Source organism: Ailuropoda melanoleuca, chromosome 2, assembly GCF_002007445.2.
Source record: "Ailuropoda melanoleuca isolate Jingjing chromosome 2, ASM200744v2, whole genome shotgun sequence".
Lineage (NCBI taxonomy): Eukaryota > Metazoa > Chordata > Mammalia > Carnivora > Ursidae > Ailuropoda > Ailuropoda melanoleuca.
The window spans coordinates 60,224,188-60,250,691 of NC_048219.1; the positions used below are offsets into that span (position 1 = coordinate 60,224,188).

Genomic DNA, 26,504 nt, shown 5'->3' on the forward strand with positions numbered 1-26,504 from the left:
CCACCTTTCTGGAGGTGTCTTGATTTACTTTGCCTAATCGGTGCAGTATTGCTTTAATTCAAACCACTTAAAGACACGTCAGGTCCCAGCTTGTATATTTGGATTTACTGAAATATTGATTTCCTTCCTGTTTTAATTTAAAGTGCCTCAAATCAGCACTTCTTATAACATTGGGCTAGGGCTCCCACTTCTGAGAATCCTATTTTAGTGATGTTACACCCTCGAAGGTCTGGAACACGGTAAAGGTGTGTAGCTTGGGGGTGGGGGGGGGAAGTCGTTTGTTTTTTAAAAAATAGGAAGAAAAAATAAAAGAAAATGACATCCCCCTCACCTTAGCTGTTTTTCCATAGTCTGGAATTATTATGAGACACATTTTTCTATCAATAATAAGGTTGCCAATAAATAGAGAATGTTTTTTAAAAATTAATTATAACCAAGACAAAATTTTTTAAATTATTTATTAGAGAGAGCGAGCGAGCACGCACAAGCGCAGTAGGGAGGGGCAGAGGGGGAGAGATAGAATCTCAAGCAGACTCCCCACTGAGCGGGAAGCCTGATATATATAAAGGAGAAAGTCTTATATTTTATTGCTAGCACTTTCTCTGACTGCCTCCCCTAAACTCACAGATCATGACCTGAGCTGAAACTAAGAGTCAGATGCTTAACTGACCTCATCACCCAGGTGCCCCCACAAGACAAAATGTTTAATGGTTTGGTGATTAATGCTTTCCAATATAGCAACAGTTGAAAGATAACACAAAATCAAAGCAATTATCCTTCATTTCTTGTCCTTTTCAGTGTTGGGGAAAAAGGAGGACTTGTAGCTCACTGAGTTGGAAAACTGACTTTCTGTATTTATTTTAGCGACAGGCTATATTTCCTGTGTTTGCCTGTGGCTAGAAGGGATCATGTCCAGGGAAATGCTGGCAAAACGTACTTTTTAGATGATGATTTTCCTTTTTTAACCTACAAAGTGTCCAAGTCCATCTCAGAAAATAAAAAAATTCCCTGCCACCTGGTTAGGTATTGGTCAGCAGGTGTTTCTCAGCCTTTCTGCAGATGTGTTTTTTCAAGAGAAGAGGACTGTTTGGCACTCCGGATGACAAAGTAATGTCCTCTCTGTATGAGACTGGACTCATCTAATAAGACACTGGAGGGGCGCCTGGCTGACTCAGTCAGAAGAGCATGTGACTGTGGATCTCGAGCTTGTGAGCTTGAGCCCCACATTGGGTGTAGAGATTACTAAAAATAAAAAACTTAAAAAAAAAAAAAGACATTGCACATTCTCCTGTCAACACCTTAATGACTTGACAGATTTTGTGGAGAATGTGAAAAGATGGACTCACATCCTTGCTTTTCCTCCCAGAACTGATCTTGGGGTACTGGCCTTGGCCTCTCTGGCTGAATTAGAAACTGACCCCAGCTCTGCATCCCAGCCACTCGGTCTCTTCATAAAAGGCTAGTTGATAAAATCTCAAGTTCAGAAAATGAGAGGACAAGGACAACTTTGGGATACAGAATCAAATTGACTTATGTACACACCTTCCATTTCTCTTCAGCATTCACTGATGTATTCAGTAGTACTGATTATGCACCTAGTCTGTGCCTAGCCAGTCCAGGGACCTGGGAATTTACTGATGGAATGAATCAGAATCCTTGGCTACTGGAACTTTGCTTCCATCAGAGTTCACCGCCATCAGCAACTTCGAGCTTAGTTGCTGGTTGACTTTGAGTTTAGGGGAGGCAGTCAGAGAAAGTGCTAGCAATAAAATATAAGACTTTCCCTTTTATATATAAAAAATGTCAAATGGGCAGGAACTGTTGGCAAAGTGGGGGAGAGAATATTAGTAATGCGAATTACACAAATGATTAATTATAATTGTAATCTGGAAGGTGTACAGAATCTTTGTGAATGAACTATGGCTGGGAGGGGGCACACTTGAAGAGGAGAGAGGAGCTTCAGGGAAGTTTTGCGCCTATAAATTCTGCCTGTAAATACTCCTAGACGGTTCCTTCCCACCAGCCACATAGGGCACTGTTCTCCCTGCACAATAATGCCACCCTCAGATATGGGTACAGCATTTTTCGAAGGATGCCTAAGGGGCGCCTGGGTGGCTCAGTCGGTTAAGTGTCTGCCTTCGGCTTGTGTCATGATCCCGGAGTCCTGGGATCGAGCTCCGCATCAGGCTCCCTGCTCAGCGGGGAGTCTGCTTCTCCCCCTCCCTCCGCTGCTCCCCCTGCTTGTAATCTCTCTCTCCCTCTCTCAAATAAATAAAATCTTTTTGAAAAAAGGATGCTTCATTATCTTGCTTGTGAGATAAACAGGCCAGATCTTATGATTCTTGCTTTACAGACTAGGAAACTTGTCTTCCTTTCTTAAAACAAGTGCGTGTTGTTTTTGCAGGGCATAAATGGCAGGACCCCCACTGCGCATCTTGTTTTTCAGAGAGATCTGCAGGAGCCAGTCTGTGTGACACTCCCAAGCTGGACAGCTGGCACTTGCCTGTGGGCACCCGTTTCCTAACCAATACTTGGGGTTCAGTCACTTAGAACTGATTGGTGTTACATGCCTTCAGACAACATCAAGGGGGACTTTTTCTCATACCCAAACTTGTATTGACTTTATCAGCCCTTAATGATTTCCTTGAACTCTGAAGAGTTCACGGTCAATTGATTTAAGTGCCTCATTCCTTGCCACTGTTTGCAAATAGCAATCTTTTAAAAGAGGTTGCTCAAGAAATGCTGATTCATCTAGCAGACTTTAAATATACTGGGTCTTGGAGTCTCAACAAAACAGCAGATGAGATTATGGAGAAATATACTATCAGTCCATGTGTCTTCACAAGTTTACGCTGGCACTGCATGCACCAGACATGGGAGAGAAACAAGTTCGGATGTACACGTTTCGGCTTACTAGTATTTTCATATCTTTTTCCAAAGTCCTCTGAGCACCATTTGAAGACAATTAATTTAAAGAATCTTTAAATGTTCCATGTCTGTGTGAGTCCCACAAAGTCTGAGGTTTACTTTTGGCTGTTTGACTTTTTTTCCCCCAGCTTTCATTTGGCTCAAAGGAAAAGTGACTTTTCCAGGGATTCAGAAGAATGAGCTGAAGTTGTTACAGGGACCCCAGTCTTTGTAGTGGAGATTTAGCAATTTTAATAATAGGTAGAAAGAGTTCATTCTATATAAGCCCTGGCCAACACTTCCTGCCCATTTGACATTTTTTATATATAAAGGGAAAAGTCTTATATTTTATTGCTAGCACTTTCTCTGACTGTCTCCGCTAAACTCAAAGTCAACTAGCAACTAAACTGAAGTTGCTGATGGCAGTGAACTCCAAAGTGCCCTTGATACCCATGCCCAAGTAGCTGTTTCCATTCACCTTGCTGAATAAAAGCCAGAGTGCTGGCCTCTCGCTAGGTTTTCTGGCAGCACTTGCGTCAGTAATTCATCCCAATAAAATGGTCCCTTTATCAACTGAATCCCCAAACAAAGCTGTACTAACAAAAAGCCCTTTTCATGAAAAGGAGAAGGAGGGGGGAGAACTTTGGAAAACAGTTTTCCAAATGTCCTCTAACTTGTGACTGACACAAGAAGTGGTCCCATCTGGTCCTGGCCAGCTGTGGCTCTCCTAGGACAAACGCACCAGGTATTCAGGGTAGCGACTGCTGCGGGGGGGGGGGGCGGTTTGCACCACAGGAGGGGCACAGACCATTGCCTCTCAAGACTGGGGTAGCCTGAGGTGACAACCATGCCACTGCCACCAGGGTAATAATAAGCTCCTTGGTTCACAAATCTTAAAGCTCTGAAGGAGAATGTCTTCATCCTTCTGCCTCTGGAAATACGATGTATAAATTGTCCCAGGTAAGCATTGTCTTTCTTGGTGGAATGCACAAGATTTTCTGTGCAGCCAGTCCTGCAGGGTTTCGTCTCATAGAGTCACAACCCACCGCCCTCCCGCTGCTGGGGGACCTCTGAGGGTTGAAACTGCCTGGCCACACCTGCTGTTTCTGTCATCAGTCCTTTCCCCACTCTGGAGTGACAGTGCCTGGATTTGAATTCTGACGGTAGCAAGCTGTTTACTCCCTAAGCCTCAGTTTCTTTATCCGTAAGTGGGAATAACAATAGTACCTACCAATGGTGTTTTTGTGACGGTTGAACGAGGTGATTCATCTAAGGTGCTGTGCCTGCCAGAGAGTAAGTACTCAGTAACATTCCAGTGTCACTATTATTTTCATCCCCAACTGTGGCAGAGACTGCCAGCGTCCCCTACTATGCTTTCTCTCCTTCCTCGGTATGGACTTTTCAAAGCACACCTGGGAACACAGCATAAAATATGCATAAAATAAAATATGTCCTGACTTACTTGGGTCTAGATGTGACCTTGTGACTAAATTCTAGCCAAAAGAATGGGAATGGAAGGGAAATGTGCAATTTCTGGATTGGGCCCTTAAAGGGAAGGGCAAGCCATCCCCTTCCCCATTGCTGCCGGTTAAATTGCAGGTTTTAAAAGTGGGTACCATGTGGACTGCAGACCCAGAGCAACACACCAGGTATGGCCCAGCACTAGAGCAGAAGACTAGGCCCCCGGCAACTTCAAGAGCAGGGTTACATAAAGGAGTAAACTCTTGTCTTGTTGAAGCCCCTGTTCATTAGGGGGTTCTCATACATGCAAGTCCTGAAGACTTTGCTGCTCAAACTGCTATGCAGGGAGCTTCTCAGAAATGCAGAGTCTCAGATAGTTACCCAGACTGATAAAATAAAAATCTCTATTTTAACAAAACGATAGCCAGGTAATTTATAGGGATGGTAAAACTTGAGAAGCGTCCTAAAGAGCACACCTATCACTAACAAGCCAGTCATCATCAGGAGCTGGGAAACAGATGGTGCTGGTGACTGGTGTTTCTACCACCATTGGGATCTTCCTCTCCCATCAGCGTCTCGCTGGGCTCTCGTTGGGGAGGAGTTGGGGTTTTGCTGGTGCTTGTGGCTTATGGTAACTTCCATGCCTCCCTTTTGCTTCTGCCGCCAACCATTCCATTCATATCACTGTGGCAACCATAGGAAGGCGATGTGATAGTCATAATGCTTTTGTTGACTGATTGAAGAGGGGGTGGGACTACATATTCTCTCAGGAGTCTGAGGTTTTTGTGGGTCCTATAACCACTCTAATGACATATATGCCTGTGCTCAGGTGATAGACACCCTACCACAAACCCAGATAGCTAAACTACCCCATTGTGTTGTTTCACCTTCAGGCTGGGTCTGGGTTAGCTGCTTAAAGCTCACTCAACCATGGGATAACCTACTCATTTGAGCCTTTCCAGAATGTCCCTGGGAAACTGCCAAATAGCCTGGCATGGAAATTGGCTGGAGTCGTTTCAGGGGAAGACCCGCCCAAAGGACTCACCCAGGTGTTAACCCAAGCTGTGTATATACTGTAAAGAAATCTATGTTTTCAATTTGCCACTGGGAAACTATAATTCAATAGTAGCCACGTAAATCAGTACTTTGAAACGAAGCACTGCCTAGATGGAAACCTCTTCAAGATGTATCTCCAGGGGTTTAACCCAAATCTTTCCTATGACTTAGGCCTGCCGGCTCTTTATCTGGCTTGGGTTGTGGTGGAAACAGCTGGTCACCAGCCAGACGACAATCCTTCATCCTTCATCGTCTTGAAGATGGTGATTAAATCAGTCATCATCTCCTCTTCGCCAGGATGTTGTGAAGATTCTGTCAGCACTGTGCCCAGAGCTCCCTGGAGATAAACGGTGAGCAAACACAATTTGCTATTAATTTCTCATCACACTAGGCAGAAAATTGAGTCCACATCAGTATTTTCGTTCCTGCCTGAGAAGTAGCTGATGCATACTCAAGATTACAGCTTCCACTTAGCAGTTCTAAGTAACCGCTGTTATGTAGGGGATTGGGTGTTTCGGGCGTCCATTTCTGAAGGTGGAAGAAGAGCTTTGAGTGTGGATTGGGCCATATAAGTAGCAATAATAGCTCGGACTGTATACTAGCCGGGCACTTGACTTTGACTTACTTGTCACAGCAAACCTGGCAGGTCTGGATTATCCCCATTTGACAGATGAGGAAACTGGGAGGTCAGACAACCTGCCCTGGGTCACCTAGCCAGCAGGAGACTGGGGCACTGATAGGTAATGTGCATACCTTATCTCATTCCACCCTCACCAGACACTCAGAGAAAGGCATCACCCCCATTGAAGAGATAAACAAATGGACTCGGACAGTCTAACTGTCTGGTTCCACATTGTAAGCAGCAGACACCAGCCTCAAACTCAAGCGTGCCCCCATACAGAGCCCTGCTCTCTCACCAAAGGACACGGCACATGTCTGGTACTCGTCAGCAATTCGAAAGAGGTTGTGAAAGCTGCGTTGACATCTGGTTATGTGAATCTGCCCCAAGCTAAGGTTTTCCTTCATTCTTTAGTAATAGAGGGTCTTGATGTGTCTCAGCATCTGTCCTTAGCGTTACGACTTGTTTCCTCTGTTCGGCTGTCTGACGGTCATGAAAGGGCAATCCACTCAAGGTAATGTAATTATTTCCCCTCACTAAATGTTCAAGGCATGACCGTCTTTACTCATGGTCTTTTACTCAGAAATGAGAAAGCTCTGTCTTAACTATGTGATGCAGAGTAAATGTGGTGAAGAGTGGCATTCAGCAGGTCCAGAAAGGTGGGTGCAGGAAAACTCTGTAACATTTGCTGGGCCCTCTGGACAGATGTGACTTTTCTTTCCAGCATGGCATTTCAGACAGATTCTCAAGCTGTTACCAACCCAGGCGGCACCCGGCGCCTGCATCTCCTGACCTTTATTTTTACTGGATCTCTTTCTTCTGTTGACGGTCACTGTACTCCACCATCTGGGCTAGGACAAGAATCAGATATTTGTGGTCCCTGGGGAGAAAGAACCAGTTTTACTGGAAGAAATTGCTTAGAAGAAAGAAAGAATGTGTAAAGTTGAGGAAACTAACATTCCCACCCCTGCTGGTACCCCTATAACCCGCCCCCCTTTAGATTTACATTTCAAAGCCTCCGGACTGTTGCTGTTGTTGTTTTCCCTTGGCCTTTCTTATCCTTTGTAATTGTTCCTTATCCATTGTAATTTATTCTAATATCTTACCTAAAGTGGGCTCAGGTTGCCCGGAGTAAATTTTAACCAAAACAGGAATTGTCATTTGAAAGCCACATGTGTGTTCAGCATGTTTGACCCCTCGTAAAAGTGAGGAGAGCTCTTAAAAGATAAAACAGCTATTATGCAGACAATAGCAGCAGAAGAATCTTCTCATTCACCAGGACTACAATTAGAGTCAGCGGTGACCAAGAAAGTATGCAGATGGAGCAATCAGAAGGAGCTCAGAGGAGGCCTGGAAAAAGGTGGGGATGTTTTAAAATATTGTAAACAGTTATTCTATTATTTACAGAATAAAATTAGCCCAATGACACATTCTAAGTACGGCTTCAGTTCTTCCAGCAGCCAGAGCTAAAGACATGGGAAATAACGCGTGTGCTCAGTGACGGTGAATCAGGACTCGTGCAATTGCTTTTGGGAAGATTGCAAGACGTAGTCCATTAACGACTCCTGCTGAATCCTTAGGTGCTGGAACTTAGTCACTCTCCTAATTTTAGGAAATTAAATTAATTCTTGGCCTCAGGCTTAATTCCCTGTTTATAAACAGAGCCTTCTGCCAATAGTTCAACCACTTACTCTTTGTCCCTGGGACTGAGAAGCTGCAGAGTGCAGTGGTGAGAGCTCCAGCTAGTCTGAACTGCCTTGGAGGCAAGTTACTTCACATGGGTGTGCTTTTGCTTCCTCATCTGTGAAATGGGGTTAATGGTAGTATTCAGCTCATGGCATTGTATGGATTCACTGAGGTAACACATATGAAGCACTTAGGATGGTATCTAGCATGTTGAGTGCTTAATACATTTAAATGGTTTTCATTAATGAAGGTTCTAAAATATTTGGAGGATATGTTCATAAGCAAAAAAAAAAAAAATCTGGAAAATAAAGCTATTCAAATGTGTTATTACGCTAGAGCTGAGAAAATGGACACTGCCCAAATAGGAACGGATTGTGCCTTTCTTTCCTTTCAAAAGTCAGCAAAGGCAAGTCAATGGGGACTTAATGTCTCACAAGCAGCTTTTCATACATTCATTAACTTGTTTATTTTGCTCAGCAAATCAGAGTAACCAGACTGCTTATTATTAGGAACCCTCTTTGGTTGGTTATGAATGTTTCTAAGTAGTTCTCTAAACTTGGGTCAGACCCAATGACCCATCTGGCCAAAGGCCTGAAGACAGATTTCTGAAGAATAGCTGCAGGGAATTGTGTCTTGGGCTAATTTATTGGGTTCTCAATCAGGAATGTTAACTATTTTAATTGCGTAAAGGATAAGGAATTGGTTGCTGATATAGGGGAGGACAAAACATTGTTTTCCCTCTACCCATCTTAGGTTCATTGAGCTGGCCCTGAAAGTTAGACTGACAAAAGACATTAACAAGAGGAAATCAAACAGATGTCTGTTAACAAGCGCATAGTACGTATACACAGGAGCACCCAGAGGTGAGTAACTCAAAGGGAGAGATAGAATTAGGTTGGCATTGCATTTTTAAAAAATTCCTGTGTAATTAACATACAGCGTTTCAGGTGCACCATAGTGATTCAACAATTCCATACGTTACTCAGGGCTCATCATGATAGTTGTACTCTTAACCCCCTTCATGTATTTCACCCATCCCCCCCTTACCCACCTCCCATCTGCTAACCACCAGTTTGTTCTCATATTTTAGTCTGGTTTTGTTGTTGTTGTTGTTGATTTGTTTCTCTCTTTTCTTTAAGATTTATTTATTTATTTGAAAGAGGGAGAGAGACCACGTGAGCAGGGTTGGGGGGGCAGAGGGAGAAGGAGAGAATCTCAAGCACACTCCCTGCTGAGTGGGGAGCCCAACTCAGGGCTTAATCCCATGACCCTGAGATCATGACCTGAGCTGAAACCAAGAGTCAGATGCTCAACCGACTGAGCCACCCAAGCGCCCCATCTCTTTTCTCTCTCTCTTTTTTTTTTAAGTAAGCTATACACCCAGTGTGGGGCTTGAACTCATGATCCCCAGATCAAGAGTCACATGCTCTACAGACTAAGCCAGCCAGCCACCCCTTTGTTTGTCTCTTTTGTTCATTTGTTTAGTTTCCTAAATTCCACATATGGCTGAAATCACATGGTATTTATCTTTCTCTGACTGACTTATTTCACCTAGCATTATAACCTCTAGGTCCATCCATGTCGTTGCAAATGGCAAGATTTCATTCTTTTTTTATGGCTGAGTAATATTCCATTGTGTATGTATGTATCACATCTTTATCCATTTATCTATTGATGGACACTTGAGTTGCTTTCATAATTTGGCTATTATAAATAATGCTGCAATAAAAATAGGGGTGCATATATCTTTTCAAAATAGTGTTTTTGTATTCTTTGGGTAAATATCCAGTAGTAGAATTACTGGATCATACGGTAACTCTTGTTAATTTTTTGAGAAACCACCATACTCTTCATAGTGGCTGTAGCAGTTTGCATTTCCACCAACAGTGCATGAGGATTCCTTTCCCCCCCCTCATCCTCTCCAATACTTATCATTTCTTCAGTTTTTTATTTTAGCCATTCTGACAGGTATGAGGTGTTATCTCATTGTGGTTTTGATTCATATTTCCCTAATGATGAGTGATATAGAGCATCTTTTCATGTGTCTGTTGGCCATCTGTGTGTCTTCTTTGGAGAAATGTCTGCTCATGTCTTCTTCCCGTTTTTTAATTATATTATTTGGGTTTCTTTGCTGTGAGTTGTATAAGTTCTTTATATATTTTGGTTATTAACCCCTTTATCAGATATGTCATTTGCAAATGTCATCTCCCAAACAGTATGTTGTCTGTTTGCTTTGTTGATTGTATAGCATTTTAACAACAGAACAATACATTTTTAGTGAAGTGTCAAAGAAACAAAAGGACTTTGAGCTTCTAGGGGTGGCAAATTGTGGAAAGACAAATGTACAAGGAAATTAATGGTAGATAAGGGGTAATTTTAGTGAAGATTGTTTTGTAGATTTCTCTGGTGCTATCTCTGAGCTGATAAGGATCTAGAGTTGTCTCCAGTGATTAACTTCTGTCCTTCCTGGTAGAGAAAAGAGACAGGGTACCTTTGCAAATTTACATCCTACTTTTAGGCAAATAAGCATGGGCCGAGAGCTTTTTAAAAATCTGCTTCTTCTCAGTTGCCTTCAGCTCAAAATATTCCTTATTCCAAAGTGGCATGTTTTAGGATGGCATATTCTGGTACCCATTCTTCTCTGGGCCTATCAGTATTTTGTATTACTTTTTCATTAACTTGAAACTTGCACTAAGACTGATCATTAGGACGGAACATGTTCAAATTTTTCTAATCTATTCAAGAAGATAAAAAATTATCTCCATAATCAGAAATAATTGGTCACTGCTTCCTTCAAGAATTTTATAAAATACCTGATCCGTGAAATGCCAAATTACAGAACAAATGACTAAGGGGTGATCATTCACAAAACACAAAGAATCTTTCCTTCTGTTCAGCAGAGTTAACTCCTTTGGAACTCAGAAAAAGAAGTGGGTTATACGTAATGTTTGGGAAATGCATCTGTTGCTTATAGCAAAGCACGTTTGCACTTTAAACAGGATGCTCATATAAAAAGCACTCTCTGTCCAGGCTTGCATTGGGCATCTTTGTCTATTCTTCTATCCCTCTGCCAGCCAAAGAAGGGGAAAAAAGTGAATGGAGGTCTTGCAAGATAACACAACTCATACAGTCTTTCCATGGCACTTTTAACTCTGCCAGTCCCAGTCCACACTTAGATATAAATGATGATGAGATGTAAAGTGTTATCTGAGACCCTGTGAGATCTCAACCTTACTTGAAGGTTCAGCTCAATTTGTTACATTTTTTTAAACTAGACCTAGATTATGAGGTGTATACAGGGCTGAAGCCTTCATTTTATTATGTCAACGATCCACCCTCCACTATGCCCACTCTGATTGAAAGATCCTCTTTAGAATTCAGTTGTACTAACAAAGAAGAGGAGGGAGGAATGGGAGAGTGGGGTGCAGGAAAACTGCTCAGGTCAGTTCATTCATTTCTTTTTTTTTTTTTTTTTTTTTTTAAAGATTTTTTTTATTTATTCGATAGAGATAGAGACAGCCAGCGCGAGAGGGAACACAAGCAGGGGGAGTGGGAGAGGAAGAAGCAGGCTCACAGCAGAAGAGCCTGACGTGGGGCTCGATCCCATAACGCCGGGACCACGCCCTGAGCTGAAGGCAGACGCTTAACCGCTGTGCCACCCAGGCGCCCCCAGTTCATTCATTTCTTTAAGAGATCATCTAGAAGTGGGGCAATGTGCTAAGTGCTGGGGTAGGTCAGATGTACTGGATTCCTATCAAGAAAGAATTTAGTCCATGCTTTATTCTCTGTTCTTGCCCCACCCTCTGCTCCCTGCCCCCCTCTTTTGTTCAGCACCATTCCAGAGGGGGGCAGTTCCCAGTGGGAGAACAGTCAGAGAACAGGACAAGTCCTCAAAGAATCCAAGGCCAGTGGCCTGATGAGACTGGCACTTCTCATCAGTTGTAATCATCCCTCCCCCTTTTCTCTCTCACTGCCTCTCGCTGTTTCCTCTGTACCCACATGTTGGCATTCAAGGACACAGCTTGTACTCGTTAGCTCATTCTCATGGAGTCTTCTAAGTGGTCTGGTTTTTTCTGATTACAAAAGTAACACATGTTCATTGTTACATAAAAGTCAAATATTACAGAAATGCATGTCCTTTGAAAACATATCACTCCATCCCTCCAACCTCTGCAGACTTTCCTTTTAACTTCAAGTAAAAGACAAAGCCTTTCAGGGGCCTACTGATGTGCATACCCCTTCCTCTCTGACCCCGGGGGCCTCCAATTCGGGCCCTATTTCCTATGCTCCAGCATTACAGTGTTCAGCTTGCCTGTGTTTCAGCACCTTTACGCCAGCTGTTGCTTCTGCTGGAATGTTCTCCCCCAGATATCTGCGTGGCTTCTGTCTTAGTCAGCTTGGGCTGCCATAACAAAATACCATAGACTGGGTGACTTAAACAACAGAAATGTATTTTCTCACAGCTCTGGAGGAGGTCAGTGCAAGATCAAAGTTCTAGCCAATTTGGTTTCTACTGAGAACTCTCTTCCTGGCCTGCAGACAACCGCCTTCTTGCTGTGTCCTCACATAGCCTTTCCTTGGTGCATGCTCACAACCTCAGTTAGCCTCAGCAACTTCCTTCGAGGCCCCATCTGCAAACACAGCCACAGTGGGGGATAGGGCTTCACCACAGGAGTCTGGGGAAGGCACAAACATCCACGTATAACATCCTTCTGCTTCTACTCTTGTTTATGTGTTGCCTTCTCAGAGAGGCCTTCTCTGGCCTCCACTTAAAAATGCAGGTGTATGACTTCTCACAATTCTGTGGGTCAGCTGGGTTCACTGGGATCATTGAAGAGCTGCAATCATCTGACTGAGCCCAAGGGGTGTGCCATTGCCTTCCCCGCCTGCCCAGGCCCCAGTGCTGCTGGTACAGGGCCTCTCTCTTCAGGGAAATCTCATTCTTTTACGGTCTCTAGTCCAGCACAAATGTTGGACTAAGGTCAGGAATGGAAGCCCCTCAGGGCCTGGGTTCCTGATGAACCAGTCAGGGACAGCATGGCCCATTGCAAGAGGATGCGGACACATAACAGTATGATTGGTCAGGTGTCATGACCGGAGCAATCTGCCAAGTGATCCTGTGATAAGTCGCCACTCCACTCGGTGGAGTTTTTTCTCAGTTATTATCCCTGCTGAACAAACAACAAATTTGACATACAGAGAGATACTTGCCCATTTTTGTTCACTGTTGTATCTATCACCTAAAATGGAATCTGACCAATGGTGTGTGCCTCATAATCATTTAAGTCACTGAAAACATTCATTTGAAATGTTTTCCACACCCTTCGTCTTTAACAGCTTTAGGACTGTGGACACGCTTCTACCATTAAAAAAAAAAAAAAAAAAAAGCACTTTCCCATAAAAGTATCCCATTTTACTTTTCACAACAACCTCATGAGGCAGGCGGTGTAAGTATCATCACTCCCACCTTAGAAGTGAGGGGAGAAAGGCCTAGACGATGGAGGGTGGCTCGCCCCAGGTCACATGGCTGACTTCCCATGCCAGCCTTTCCACCAGCCATCATGCACCCTTTCAGGTGCAATCGAGAAAAGCACCCTCTGCCTCGCATATTTCCCTCTCCGGCACTTTGTGCTTGAGGAGCTCTGTAGGGTAAATAGTGTTGGTTACCCAACTGGCTAGAGACCATGAGGTCTTTCAGGGACAAGAAGCATTATCTCTTTGAAATCTCCCTGTGGAGGCCAAAACATAAAGGTCTCCATGATCCAGAGCCATCAAGACGCTAAAAGGCAAGGGTGTCAGGGCCTGTCTCTGTGGACCTTGCCCTGGACGGCACTGCACTGTTTGTGTAAAGTTAAACTTTAAATCTGCGTGTCCAACCAGTGGTTGCCAGGTGGTTCTGGTCTGGACAAGCCTTGGTTTAGCCTGTAGGGAACAGAAAACAATTGCCTTTCAAGCGTTGAGCTGCTATTCCATCCAGAGAAGGTTTGGTTAATGAGTACATCTTCGCATCAAAGGGAAATCACAGCAGGTGGAGAAAGTACTCAACTGTGTATATTCAAATAGTCCATGGTGGTTTTAGGGGGTAGATAGGAAGGCTCATCTCCTTTAAGAAAAGCCGGTTGAGAGATAGCTTGCCGATGATAGCTAGAAGCAAGTTAGAGGTTAGAATAAAAGCAGTCATTTTTGAAAGAGGAAGTTTTCTCCTTTCTGCCTCATTCTTTCTCTTGACTTGTGATGGTGTTTTTTATTTGCTACTTAATGTCATTCTAAGTAAAAATTAAAATTTTAGATTTTTATCATAAAATTTACCGTTCATCTTTATATTATGCAATGTCCTTTTTGCTTTCTTTTTTCAATTGGTGTATAGTTGACATACATATTACATTACTTTCAAGTGTCCAACATAGTGATTTGACAAGTCTGTATGTTATGTTGTGCTCACCTTAAGTGTAGCTCCCATCTGTCCCCAGACAATGCTATTCCAGTTCCAGTGACTCTATTCCCTGTGCTGTGCCTTTCATCCCCGTGACTTCTTCATTCATAACTGGAAGCCTATGTCTCCCACTTCCCTTTACCCATTTTGCCCACCCCCTTCACTGGACATTCTGAATACCAATATAAGAATATTATTAAACTTATATGCCGAATAGTGAAATCGCACAATCTATATTTCGTGGCGCAGACACGCATGCAGGTATGGTGCTAACCAGAACAGTGGGGGTGTCAGACAAAACTAACTCAACTGTTTTGATTTCACCAGATGACACACACACTATCAACACTCTACCTTTGGTTACTGGTGAGTAAGAAAAGACTTGAAAAGAGGAGGAACTTTGGGTTTTCATTTTTCCCTTTCTTTCTATGTTATCATATTTTGCATATGTGGTTGGCTAATTCAGGGAAATAACATGAATAAGAAAGGATATGATAGGGCTCTTCAGTCATTTGTTAAATAACTGACATTACTTACATTTAGAGCACCATTACTTTCTTTCTGCATTCAAGTCAAGTTCTGGTTCAACTGGAGAGCAAGTGCCGTCAGGGCTCTGAATGCCCACCAGCTCCGTCACCTTGTCCTTGCTTGGGTAGTACTGATCTCCCAGGCACCGTGGGGATCCATGGTAATTCTGCACTCATGGGTCATCAAGACTGTGACATGCAAATGGATCAGCAAGGAAGAGTAGACACTCGTGTTGTACCTGTTTCCTCTACTCACACACGTGCTCCTGGTCCCATCAATGTGTAAAATCCAAGCTCAAAGATACAATTATTAAAAACCTCAGAAGGCAATAGCAGAGCATGAAAGTGGCGTGGTGTGACTGTACAGCTCTTGCTTTCCTTTTTTTTTTTTTTTTAAAGACTGGCTTTAAGTAGCCTCTACACTCAACATGGGGCCCGAACTTAGAACCCCAAGATGAAGAGGCACATGCTCCACTGACTGAGCCAGCGAGGCAGACCCAGCTCTTGCACTCTTTTTTTTTTTTTTCTAAGATTTATTTATTTATTTGACAGAGATAGAGACAGCCAGCGAGAGAGGGAACACAAGCAGGGAGAGTGGGAGAGGAAGAAGCAGGCTCATAGCGGAAGAGCCTGATGTGGGGCTCGATCCCAATGCCGGGATCACGCCCTGAGCCGAAGGCAGACGCTTAACCGCTGTGCCACCCAGGTGCCCCCAGCTCTTGCACTCTTAGAGCAGGCCTTCGTGGCCCTTGCTCACCAAGGGGAAGGACGGTTTGCTGGAGGAGCTGTGACACACTCCCTTCCACCTGTGCTCCCCATTATTCTCACCACACAGTCTCCATCTTTGGCTAGGAGAGTGTTAACATTTGTTTATAGAGTTACCCATCCTGAAAGAGATGAGGAAAGGGAACCATTCTTTTCTTAATTCATTCAGTACATAGGTATTGATTGCCTACTATTTGCAAGGCACAAACTTCTGATGTCTAATTACCCAATCTGACTCTCAATAGAAATGGAGTTAACAATTGACCATGAGGAAGTCTCCATAAAGTCTCAATAGTATGGGCTTTGGGAAGCTTCCATGTTGGTGAACACCTTTACCTACTGGGAGGATGAAGCCCTGGGAACTCTTCCTGACTTTATCCTATGTATATCTTCATCTGGCTGTTCATGTGTATCCTCTATCACATCTTTTAATAGACTGGTAAATGTATATCTTTCCTTGAGTTCTGTAAGCTGTTCTAGAAAATGATCAAATCCACGGGGGTGGAGGTCACGGGAACCTCTGATTGTAGCCATGTCAAACAGAAGTTGTGGATAACGTGGTGACCTGCTACTTAAATCGGCATTTGAAATGGGGGCAGTCTCATGGGACTGAGCCCTTCACCTGATCTGATGTCTTCTGCATGTAGATGTCTGAATTGAGTTAATTTGTAGGACACCCAGCTGGTGTCACAGAATTGCTTGATATGGAAAAAACCCCCAAACTCTGCACATCTGGTATCAGAGGCGTCGTGAGCATGGTAGTCATGTGAGAATAAAGGAGAAATGCAGGACTGAGGTTTTTCACAACACACATGTTGTTAACATACTTTTTCCTTTTTAATGGCTCCTAATTGGCGATATATTCCTGGCAGTACAATAGGAAGTGTAAAGCTTCCATCCTCAGTGTTCTACAAGCTCTAGAAAGTGAGAAATAATAATAATAGCATAATTTATACCACACTGGGGAGCCCGCCGTGATCTTCTCTTATTTACCTCTGCAGTCCTATCCTCTGCAGTCCTTTATAATCCATTTCATTTATTACCCTGTCATCTTCCAAGGCCAGCCATCTTTCTCTCCTTCCCTCTTTCCCTCCCTCTTTCCCTACCTCCTTCTCTCCTCCTTCCCTCCTTCCCACCCCTCCTTTCCTCCCTCCGTCCTTCCTTCCCTCCTTTCCTCCCTCCGTCCTTCCCTCCCTCCTTCCTTCCCTCCCTTCTGTTTCACCATCTCTTTGATCATTAAGATTAAAGTTGTATTTGAATATCCATTTATCTATCAAATATGTATTGATGAGATAGGATAGGTGGGAAAACAGTAGTGGACAACATAAATATGGCCCCTGCTTTCACAGAGCTTACACTCTGGTGGGGAAAACCAATAAAGATATTAGTTAATAAATATTTTCATCTAAAGGTAACTGCTGGGGCACCTGGGTGGCTCAGTCAGCTAAGCATCTGACTCTTGGTTTCAGCTCAGGTCATGATCTCGGGGTCATGGGATCGAGCCCCACTTTGGGCTCTGTGCTCAGTGGGGAGTCTGCTTGGGATTCTCTGTCTCCCTCTGCCCCTCCCTCCCTCCACTCTCTCTCTAAAATAAATAAATGAATCTTTAAAAAAATAAAGTTAACTGCCATCAGAAAAAAACAAATACATGGTGTAATAGAGAGTGATTTGGGAAGCTAATTTGGATTGAGGGTCAGTTATGCCTTTCAGAGAAGGTAATAATTGCATTGAGATCTAAACTAGACCTTCTCGGGGCACCTGTGTGGCGCAGTCGTTAACCGTCTGCCTTCGGCTCAGGGCGTGATCCCGATGTTATGAGATCGAGCCCCACATCAGGCTTCTCTGCTATGAGCCTGCTTCTTCCTCTCCCACTCCCCCTGCTTGTGTTCGCTCTCTCGCTGGCTGTCTCTCCCTCTGTCAAACAAATAAATAAAATCTTAAAAAACATAAATAAATAAACTAGACCTTCTCAAACTATAATTTGCATATGAATCAAGTGGTGATATTGTATAAGTGCAGATTATAATTTAGTAGGTGAGCGGTTGTGCCTGGGATTCCACATTTCTTATAAGGTCCCAAGTGATTCCTATGGGGTTAGTCCATGAAGCACTCGTGGGTTAGAAAAGACAATAAGAAGAATCTAAAGAGAGCTCCAGAAAGAGAAAACAGCAATTGCGTAGGTGCTGAGATGAGAAAAAGTTTAATGTTTAGGTTAGAGAAATACTGTTTGATAGGCACTAGGAGCAGTGAGTAAGGGATGAGGAATATGCAAAAAGGTCAAATCATGCAGGGCCTTCTGGGCCAGAAAGTTTCAGTTTATTTTAGTGTGATGAAAGGCACAGAAGATGTCAAGGGGGTAAGAGTAATGACGTAGGAAAGATGTTAGGGTTTGCAGCTGATGGCCAAGAAAGAATTCTTGAGACGTATTTGGTGCAAAAAGATGGTTTTATTAAAGCACAGGGGCAGGACCCATGGGCAGAAAGAGCTGCACTGGGGTCATGAGGAGTGGCCCATTACATACTTTCAAGCTGGAAGGGGGTTAGGGATAGTCTAAGTCTCTAAGGAATTTTGGAAACAAGGTTTCCAGGACCTTGAGGGGGCTAGCTATTGTTGGGGAAAGGTCATTTATCACTGACTAATAAAACCTGAGACATGAGACCCTTCAGGTGTATATCGGTGGGCCATATGGTTGGGGGATGATTGCCAACATGTATCTTGGTTGGCGGGGTAGAGATAAAGGAAGTTTCCGAAGGAATTTTTGTATGTTAAAGTAGACTTACAGGATCCTGGGGTCGGGCTAAGATTGCCTTTTACCCTTAGCAAAGTATCAACATCGAGGCAGTTAAGTTGCTAGAGGAATGTCATTCTCCCTGTTGTTTCAAGGACTTGTCAATGGGCTGTAGGTAGTAAGGAAACTTAATTTTTCTTCTGCTTCTGTTTCCCGCATCAAGTAACATGATTAGATTTAAGCTCTTGAGAAGTAACCTGATAACTATGTGAATAATGAATTTTAGGGGAGCAAGAGTGGAAGGAGAAGAGATTTTAGGAAGCCAGAGTGGTACTCCTTGTGTGAGATGTTGGTGGCGTGGACCAGGAGAGCAGCAACGGACATCAAGAGCAGCAGACAGCTTGGACGGTGATAAAGGGCAGAGCCGACAGGACAAGTGTGTGAATCAGATATAGGGGAGCTGGGAAAGGGAATTAAGGAGGTCAATCGGATTTATGTTTTGATCAATAAATGGCAGGTGACACCATGTCCTGAGATGTAATACCAAAGCAATAGCAAAAAAATCAGATCTTGTATTTTCGGTAAATGGAAAAGGGAAAATAAACTAGAACGATTCTTACTTCTAAAGCCTCTGTTTGTATGTGTACTGGTGTAAATTTCATTTAGAATCTGACATTAGAATCAGGGTGGAAGGGCAAGTGCAACTGAGAATTCCTTCCCTCCCTCCCTTCTCTCTCTCTCTTCCTTCCTTTTCCTTTTCGTTCCTTTCCTTTTTTCTTTTCTTTTCTTTCCTTTCCTTTTCTTCTTTCCTTTCTTCCTCCCTCCCTCCCTCTCCTCCTTCCTTCCTTTCTTCCTTCCTTCCTTCCTTCCTTCCTTCCTTCCTTCCTCTTTTCTTTTCTTTTCTTTTCTTTTCTTTTCTTTTCTTTTCTTTTCTTCTTTTCTTTTCTTTTCTTTTCTTTTCTTTTCTTTTCTTTTCTTTGCCACTCAGGGGGCTCTTTCTCTCACAAAGCCACTCTCCTCTTCTCTCTCATAAAGGAAGAGGAGAAAGTTCATCAGTGACAAATGGCAGTGGCAGAAGCAACACTAAGAGCCAGTTTCACCCTCAGGAGAGAACACTGCCTCTTTTCTCATGGTTTCCAGTGCTCTCCATGTTCAAAGAAACTTCTCTAGTAACAAACTATGGAAATGATGCCTGAAAGTACAGTCTTGCATCTGAGAATTTAGAATCATTTGGTAATGTATCATTTAAAAAAAAGAGAGAGAAGCAGCAGCTACCCTGATAGGTGATGGAAGTTTTCTGGCAAACAATGTTTTGCATTATAATGTAAGTTAAATAGATTCTTTTGCCTAAGCCTGGAATTTTCCAATGGAAGTTGATTTCTTAGAATAGGAATGGATGGAAAGTTAGAGTATTTCTTTTTTTTTTTTTTTAAGATTTTTTATTTATTTATAAGACAGAGATAGAGACAGCCAGCGAGAGAGGGAACACAAGCAGGGGTAGTGGGAGAGGAAGAAGCAGGCTCATAGCAGAGGAGCCTGATGCGGGGCTTGATCCCATAACGCCGGGATCACGCCCTGAGCCGAAGGCAGACGCTTAACCGCTCTGCCACCCAGGCGCCCCGGAAAGTTAGAGTATTTCTAAAGACCCACCAGTGAAATAGCAGTGTTTTACCCTCAGAGATTGCTTCCTTTTGGGTTCCCATGAATAATTTCTGTCATTTGAAAGAGTTTAAGAAAAAATTATGCTTTCTTTTTCCAGTTGAGCCTCTTTTAACACATTTTTCTGGTACCATTAATATACTCATATTTCCTGCTGGAAGAATGTTTAAGATTGAATTATTGTTCAAATCCTTTTCTTTTTTCCTTTTAAAGTTATTTTTTCCTTGAAGAAATTTCTTTGTCACTGTCAAGGTTAAGTGAAGTCGCTATTGAAGGAAAGCGTAGAAGGAATTTGGAATGCTTTTCCATAAACCCCAGTGACCTATCCCATGAGAATCCCCTGTAGGGCTCAGGGTTTTTAGGATAAATCATTTTGGGAAAATGTTTTCTTCCTTTGCTGCTAGGTTGACAAAGCAAAAGAAATAACACTGTTTGTGTCAACCTTTGTTCTAGCACAATTTCTCATAGAAATTTCTTATAGAAACCATGGGAATCTCTACCTGAGTGGTACAAAATTGCATTTTTACCACCTAATACTACACATAGCAGATACTCAGTAAAAGTTAATGGTAATTAGGGGCGCCTGGGTGGCAGAGCGGTTAAGCGTCTGCCTTCGGCTCAGGGCGTGATCCTGGCGTTATGGGATCGAGGCCCCACATCAGGCTCCTCTGCTGTGAGCCTGCCTCTTCCTCTCCCACTCCCCCTGCTTGTGTTCCCTCTCTCGCTGGCTGTCTCTATCTCTGTCAAATAAATAAAATCTTTAAAAAAAAAAAAAAGTTAATGGTAATTGAATTATGCTGAATTCCAAGAATCTTCTAGAAATCTTAGATTGGTTCCTTTCATCTTGCAGATAGTGAGCTGGAAATGGAGGGGGACAAGTTGAGAGTCTAGCCCCTGGGCAAAAAGACACATGTTGGTTAGGAATCTCTCAATTTCCTTTGAAATTGAAGATGTCAGTTTCTTAAGGACGCTTTATAGATCAAGGCCCTGAATCCATAAACATTCCCTTTGCAATTATCTTGCTACTTCTACAGGCGAACTTTTAAATTTTTATTTACTGCTGTGGCAGGATAAGGAGAGATCCTCCCCGCCCCCACTCCATCTGGGGAGAGATTTGGGGATCAACAAATTCTATCATAGGAAGTAAACAAACATCCTCAACTAACAAGGGACCTTTGTGACGAAATAAATCCAGGAAGGAAACAAAAACTACTTTACTGCAATAATGCCAAAAGTTTTCATCATCGGGCCAGGTGAAAAACATGTTAGTGGCTGAAAAATACTTTGCTCCTGTGTTACTGGCCAGCATTATCTTTGGAAGATGAGTAATACTGACCACGAAGAGTCATCTGTCCTTAGGTAATTCACGATGAAACTTGCTTCTGCTGGCATCCCTCGCTGCCTAAGAATGAGAGGCATCCGAGGCCCCCCATATGCTCCACTGCGGGACCAGCCCACGTTTCCCCTACTTGAAAGCTAGCAGCAGGCTGGGCACAGGAGGTCTTTCATTAAACATCCAGCTGAAGCCCAAGGCATCAATTTTGCACTTAAGAAGAGACAGCAGCAACTTGGGAGCACTTCCTCTTGCAAGGAATGGGGCAGTTTTCTGTGGCAAAGCGATGGGGTGTTACCTAGGCAACTTAGAGGATGTGTGGAGGGTGACAGAGGCCTGGGGAGATGCAGCATCCGTGTGGTATAGGTCCTGAAGGCTCAGTGTGAGCCCTTGTCCTATCTGCTCATCTCCAGCTTTCCCCACAAGGTCATAGCGAGCTGGTTACTAAGACAGGATATCACTATTGCTTCTCCTACTAGGAATGATTTTTCAGTGCTTAACTTTTTTTGGTTACTCCTTCATCAGTGTTCAGGGGGTGTTTAGGCTCAGGACATTGCGTGTCAATGTGTTTAGGAAGCACAGAAAATTTCCTGAGCACTTAGTGGACTTGGGTAGAGATGAGTCTAACGGGGACACAGTCCAGACTGTCCTCCGTAACTAAGAGAAAGAGGAGTTTACCAGCCAGAAGATGACCGCCCCCCCACACACACACCAAATTAGGTGAGATGAGATGCCTACTTTCGCTTGGTCTCCCCCTCAAATGTTAACAAAGCCCATCCACTTCATAGCAGGGCAGGAAGGGTTCCTGAGACACCTGGTTCATGTGACATTTGATCGTTACTATAGGTGCTGGGTATATTATGGCACTGAGTATTCCTTCTATAAATGCTAATTAAAGGCCTTTCCTTTTTTTAAGATTTTATTTATTTATTTGAGAGAGAGAGTACAAGTAGGGGGAGCCACAGAGGGAGAGGGAGAAGCAGGCTCCCTGCTGAGCAGAGTGCTCCACATGGGGCTCCATCCCAGGACCCTGGGATCATGACCTGAGCTGAAGGCAGACGCTTAACCGACTGTGCCACCCAGGCTAATTAAATGCCTTTAGATGGCAGACCCTAAGCTTAATTCTGGGGAAATTAATTCTTTTTGGTCTCTGACCTTAAAGACGTCATAAGCCACTGAGGAAGACAACCGTGAAGGGATGATTTATTTCAACTCAATTAGACTGAAGAAGAGACTGTGAAATGAGTCCAGTTTGTTCACTGAAGAAACCAGAAGGACCTGAACAGGTGCAGTGGCAAGCAGGATGAAGCTGGAGAGCAAGGCTGAGTCTGAGAGACATTCTGAAGATCCGAATGGCTTCCATAGGCAATTGGATACGGTGGGAAAGGGGGCAGAGTGTGGGGGAAGAAGCCTGTGGCCTCCTGTTACATACTTCTGACCTCATTTATTTAGAAAGCCTAAAGTGGAAATCTAAACATCGATATTGTCAAATGAAAGGAAGAACTGAGAGGCTCCTCTGACTGGCTTCTCTCATTTATTGCTCCACGTGATGAAACTTGATTGTATTGAGAGTTGCCCTGTTTTAGACTTCGGGGCTGTCCGTGTGAGTTCCAAGGCAACCCCAGAGTGGAATCCACTTCCAAGGAGTGTCAGAGCTGCTCCTGGACGTCAGGCCCTAGACACTATCACAACCAAAGAAAAGGGTAGGGCAGCAACGGTTGTGGCATCAGGGCCTTGCTATTCTGTGTCGTGAACGAGGGTGTTGTTTTGCCTTTTTGGACAAGTGTGTGTGTGTGTTGGACACTTTGTAGAGTCTGGCAGTCCTAGGAAGGGTGAGGCGGAGGACTCACCTCAGGGAAGGGAAAGGAACAAAGCACATGGGCAGAGTAACTTGTCCAACACCAACAGCAGATACACTGTTTTCCTCCTGCGAAAATGAAACAAATGTCAAGATGAGGAAGATACGTTCACTGGGACAGTGAAGTGTGGGCTCCAGAATCAGATTGGATTAATCCCTGCTAGCCCTGGAGCCCTGGGCTGGTTACCTAAGCTGTCCGAACTCTTACCAAAAACCTGGCACATAGTAAGTGCTTAGTAAATATTAGCTTCTACTATTCTAAGTAACTCAAAGCAGGAAAGGGAAATCAGAACTATTTTTCTAAACCTGAGCAGGAAGCTAAGAAAAAGTAGCTTTCAAAACAGCACTAAAATACAATTCCAAAAGCACACGCAAAAAAAAAAAAAAAAAGATAGATTGGATATCATCAAAATTAAAAACTTTGTGCTTCAAAGGACACCATCAAGGAAGTGAAATGACAACCCACACCATGGGAGAGAAGTTTTGCAAACCATATATACAGCAAGAGACATATACCTGAAATATGTAAAGAACCCTTACAATTCAATAATAAAAATCACATAACCTAATTTTTAAAAATGGCCAGCAGACCTGAATGGACATTTCTTTCTTTTTTAAAGGGTTTATTTATTTAAACAATCTCTACACCCACCATGGGGCTTGAACTCATGACCTCGAGGTCAAGAGTCTCACGCTCCCCTGACTGAGCCAGCCAGGTGCCCCAAATGGACATATCTTTAAAGAAGATACGCCAACAACAAACAAGCCCATGGAGATGCTTGGCATCTTTAGCAATCAGAGAAATGCAAACGCCAACTACAAGGAGATACTACGCACACACGAGAATGGCTCTCATGAAAACGATGAATAACCGGCGTTGGCAAGGATATGGACAAATGGACACACGACACACCACTTGTAGAAATGTAAAATGGTGTGGCCACTTTGGAAAGCAATCTGGCAGTTCCTGAAAAGGAGAAACGCAGAGTTACTGTATGATCCATAGGAGTAGAGCAATTCTACCTCCAGGTGTATACCCAAGAGAAATGAAAATGTATGTCCACACAAAACCTTGCACATGGACGTTCACAGCTATCATTTGGCAATAAAAAGAAATGAAGCCCTGATATATACTACAGCATGGACGAGCCTGGAGACCAGTGGGCTTAGTGAAAGGAGCCAAAAGACCACATTTTGTCCACTTCTATTTTTGTGAAATGTCCAGAATAGGCAAATCTGTAGAGACAGAAAGGAGATTAGTGGTTGCCAGGGGTTGGGGGTGCTGGAGGAAGAATGAAGGGTGAATGATAACGAATATGCAGTTTCTTTTGGGGAGATGAAAATGTTCTAAAATTGATTGATGTGGTTGCGTAACTGTGAATAGATCAAAATCCATTGATTTATACACTAAATTGGTGAATTGTATGATATTAATTATATCTTAATAAAACTTGAAAAAAATAGTACTTGGAGAAGGAGGTATTAGTGTGTTAAGAACATTCCTTGTCGGGGCGCCTGGGTGGCGCAGTCGTTAAGCGTCTGCCTTAGGCTCAGGGCGTGATCCCGGCGTTATGGGATCGAGCCCCACATCAGGCTCCTCTGCTAAGAGCCTGCTTCTTCCTCTCCCACTCCCCCTGCTTGTGTTCCCTCTCTTGCTGGCTGTCTCTATCTCTGTCAACTAAATAAATAAAATCTTTAAAAAAAAAAAAAAAAAGAATATTCCTTGTCACGGACACCTGGCCGGCTCAGTGGGTGGAGCATGTGACTCTCGATCTTGGGCTCATGAGTTCAAGCCCCATGCTGGATGTGGAGCCTACTTAAAATAAAAATTAAAATTAAGGGGCGCCTGGGTGGCACAGCGGTTAAGCGTCTGCCTTCGGCTCAGGGCGTGATCCCAGCGTTGTGGGATCGAGCCCCACATCAGGCTCCTCTGCTATGGGCCTGCTTCTTCCTCTCCCACTCCTGCTTGTGTTCCCTCTCTCGCTGGCTGTCTCTATCTCTGTCGAATAAATAAATAAAATCTTTAAAAAAAAATTAAAATTAAAAAAATACACCAAAAAAAAAAGAATATTCCTTGTGATATTACACCATACGGACTGTGTGTTTCAGATTAATAGATCAATATCAAATGAAACATTTCTAGTGGCTGTGCACAAGATTTCCATTCATGGTCCTGGACGTTCCTATATTTTCATTAATGACCCAGAAAAGACCACTTGTGCTGAATATTCTGCCCTTGTTCCTCCAGATCCGTTCTCCACTGTCCACTCTGCTCCCTGTGGAGGCTGACTTGAGTGAACTATGCCAGTGGACTCCTGTGGCTTATGGTCAATCCAGCAACAGATCAAACAGGAGGGAGGAAAAGGAGCGGTTTGGGGACTTTAACTGAAGCACCAGTACAGCTAAGTAGGAGAAAGCAGGATCCGAGGACACCTGGACTTACAACAATGGGATGATTCTAACAAGGCGATGTTTAATACAAAGTCCAGGTGAAGATGTGGCGACTACAACATTATGTGAAGTTTTCATTATTGTCAACGCACTGTGAATCAAAAGGTGACAAAATGCACACCCCCCAAATAAAATTCTAACTTTCTAAAGCCCCAGATGAAGGGATGTTTGCATTCTCTTCCTTTGTGGGCCGACCACTCTTAGAGTACTGTGTTCAGCTTTAGATGATACATGAAAAACCTGCTGCAGATTTTAATGCATCTGTTGTAATTTCAGCCCATGTCTTGGGTACATGGTTGTGAGTGAGTACATGCTAAAAAATTAGATAATTTGCTAGGTAGCGAGGGGGCTGATTCTACATTCGCCTTTCCCTTCCAATTTTTAAGAGATTGGTTTTTGGACCAAACTCTCACTTCTGTTAGAATAAATTCTTTCCCAGGAAGCTTCTGAAATTTTTATACAAATAGACTTAATAATTGACCCTGCAAACCTTAAGCAAACCCAGACCCATGTACACATTTTAGCCTCAAACCATGCACATATGGAAGAACTATCTGTTCAATAAAGTTGATCAGAAATAGTTTCTTATAGGCCTAGCTTTAAATGTATAGTGAAATTTATTTTTTTAAAAGATTTTATTTATTTATTCGACAGAGACAGAGACAGTCAGCGAGAGAGGGAACACAAGCAGGGGGAGGGGGAGAGGAAGAAGCAGGCTCCCAGCGGAGGAGCCTGATGTGGGGCTCGATCCCACAACTCCGGGATCACGCCCTGAGCCGAAGGCAGACACTTAACCGCTGTGCCACCCAGGCGCCCCTAAATGTATAGTGAAATTTAAATTGAGGTCAAGTAATGTCAAAATGTTCATTCTGGAAGTGCCTTTGATATCATTTGGTCCAAACTTCTGCTGTTGTAAGTAGGGAGACTGAGGCCCAGGGGGTTAAAAGACTGGTTCTCATCTGATTTCTCCTGATTTTACCTTCAAGTCTATTACAAGTGCTACATTGCCTTCCCGATGAAC

The 26,504-nt window shown here is 43.3% G+C and overlaps 1 long non-coding RNA gene and 1 pseudogene across 1 annotated transcript; one reads left to right on the forward strand and one right to left on the reverse strand.

Annotated features, from left to right (window-relative positions):
- The first annotated feature begins 5,551 nt into the window (after nt 1–5,551).
- On the forward strand, nt 5,552–25,764 carry LOC109490121. The gene is made up of 4 exons (XR_002143356.2): nt 5,552–5,774; nt 7,323–7,403; nt 8,483–8,592; nt 25,281–25,764. It is a non-coding gene; the product is annotated as an uncharacterized LOC109490121 (long non-coding RNA).
- LOC117801351 lies at nt 19,162–19,390 on the reverse strand (annotated as a pseudogene).
- Nucleotides 25,765–26,504: the final 740 nt, after the last annotated feature.